Raw genomic sequence first — 2,558 nt, forward strand, 5'->3', positions numbered from 1 at the left:
TCTATACTGTGACATAAAGGATTCCATACTTTCTTCTCCTCTCTTTCATATGAGCAGGAGCAAAGACAAAGGCATTCTTGTTGAAGCTGATCCTGAACCTGAAAGGACCTTGAAGAGAAAGCTAAGAGAAGCTAAAGCACAACTCTCTGAAGAGGACCTAACAGAAATTTTCAAACAAGAAGAAGACATGGCAGTCGAAAATAACAACAATGCCAACAATGCAAGGAAGGTGCTTGGTGACTTTACTGCACCTACTCCCGACTTCTATGGGAGAAGCATCTCTATCCCTGCCATTGGAGCAAACAACTTTGAGTTGAAGCCTCAATTAGTTTCTCTAATGCAATAGAATTGCAAGTTTCATGGACTTCCATTGGAAGATCCTCATCAGTTCTTAGCTGAATTCTTACAAATCTGTGACACTGTCAAGACCAATGGGGTTGACCCTGAGGTCTATAGGCTTATACTTTTCCCTTTTGCTATAAGAGACAGAGCTAGAACATGGTTGGACTCACAACCTAAGGAAAGCCTGAACTCTTGGGAAAAGCTGGTCAGTGCTTTCCTGGCCAAATTCTTTCCACCTCAAAAGATGAGCAAGCTTAGAGTGGAAATCCAAACCTTCAGATAGAAGGAAGGTGAGTCCCTCTATGAAGCTTGGGAAAGATATAAGCAATTGATCAAAAGGTGTCCTACTGACATGCTTTCAGAATGGAGCATCATATGTATATTCTATGATGGTCTGTCTGAGTTGTCAAAAATGTCGTTGGACCATTCTGCAGGAGGATCTCTTCATCTGAAAACCCTGCAGAAGCTCAGGAACTCATTGAAATGGTTGCAAATAACCAGTTCATGTACACCTCTGAGAGGAATCCTGTGAACAATGGGACGCCTCAGAAGAAGAGAGTTCTTGAAATTAATACTCTGAATGCCATATTGGCTCAGAACAAAATATTGACTCAGCAAGTCAATATGATTTCTCAGAGTCTGTCTGGAATGCAAGCAGCAACAGGCAGTACCAAAGAAGCTTCATCTGAAGAAGAAGCTTATGATCCTGAGAACCCAGCAATTGAAGAGGTGAATTACATGGGAGAACCCTATGGAAACACCTATAATCCTGCATGGAGAAATCATCCAATCTCTCATGGAAGGACCAACAGAGGCCTCAACAAGGCTTCAACAACAGTAATGGTGGAAGAAATAGGTTTAGCAATAGCAAGCCTTTTCCATCATCTTCTCAGCAATAGACAGAGAATTCTGAGCAGAGTCTCTCTAGCTAAGCAACCATAGTCTCTGATCTATCTAAGACCACACTGAGTTTCATGACTGAAACAAGGTCCTCTATTAAAAATTTGGAGGCACAAGTGGGTCAGCTGAGTAAGAAAGTTACTGAACTCCCTCCCAGTACTCTCCCAAGCAATACAGAAGAAAATCTAAAAAGAGAGTGCAAGGCCATAAATATATCCCACACGGCCGAACCTGTAGAGTAGGGAGAGACGGTGATTCCCACTGAGGAAGACCTCAATGGACATCCACTGGCCTCCAAGGAGTTCCCTAATGAGGAACCATGGGAATCTGAGACTCACACTGAGACCATAGAGATTCCATTTAATTTACTTCTGCCATTCATGAGCTCTGATGAGTATTCTTCCTCTGAAGAGGATGAAGATGTTACTGAAGAGAAAGTTGCTAAGTACCTTGGAGCAATCATGAAGCTAAATGCCAAGTTATTTGGTAATGAGACTTGGGAGGATGAACCCCCCTTGCTCACCAAAGAACTAGATGACTTGACTAGGCAGAGATTACCTCAGAAGAGACAAGATCCTGGAAAGTTCTCAATACCTTGTACCATAGGCACCATGACCTTTGAGAAGGCTCTGTGTGACCTGGGGTCAAGTATAAACCTCATGCCATTCTCTATGATGGAGAAGCTAGGGATCCATGAGGTACAAGCTACAAGAATCTCACTAGAGATGGCAGATAATTCAAGGAAATAGGCTTTTGGACTTGTAGAGGATGTCTTGGTAAAGGTTGAAGGCCACTACATCCCTGCTGATTTCATAATCCTAGACACTAGGAAGTGTATGGATGAATCCATCATCCTTGGCAGACCCTTCCTAGCCACAGCAAAAGCTGTGATTGATGTTGACAGAAGTGAATGAGGATCCCTTGTGTTTAAAGCTCAAGGATCTCCCTCTGTAACCATTGAGAGGAAGCATGAAAAGCTTCTCTCAATACAGAGTCAAATAGAGCCCCCACATTCAAACTCTAAGTTTGGTGTTGGGAGGCTATCATCATGCTCTGAGTATCTGTGAGGCTCCATGAGAGTCCACTGTCAAGCTATTGACATTAAAGAAGCGCTTGTTGGGAGGCAACCCAATTTTATTTAATCATATCTATTTATTTTCCATTGTTATTTTATGTTTTCTGTAAGTTGATGATCATGTGAAGCCACAAAAACAACTAAAAAAGCAAAAACAGAATGAAAAACAGTATTAAAAATAGCACACCCTGTAGGAGAAGCTTACTGGCGTTTAAACGCCAGTAAGGGTAGCAGAATGGGC

The 2,558-nt window shown here is 42.2% G+C and overlaps 1 non-coding gene across 1 annotated transcript; it reads right to left on the reverse strand.

Moving 5' to 3' along the window:
• Positions 1 to 592: 592 nt before the first annotated feature.
• On the reverse strand, positions 593 to 700 carry LOC112739600 (small nucleolar RNA R71). Its single transcript, XR_003170530.1, has one exon. It is a non-coding gene; the product is annotated as a small nucleolar RNA R71 (small nucleolar RNA).
• Between the last annotated feature and the right edge of the window lie 1,858 nt (positions 701 to 2,558).

The sequence above is a fragment of the Arachis hypogaea genome, chromosome 13, assembly GCF_003086295.3.
Source record: "Arachis hypogaea cultivar Tifrunner chromosome 13, arahy.Tifrunner.gnm2.J5K5, whole genome shotgun sequence".
In the NCBI taxonomy this organism is placed as follows: Eukaryota; Viridiplantae; Streptophyta; class Magnoliopsida; order Fabales; family Fabaceae; genus Arachis; species Arachis hypogaea.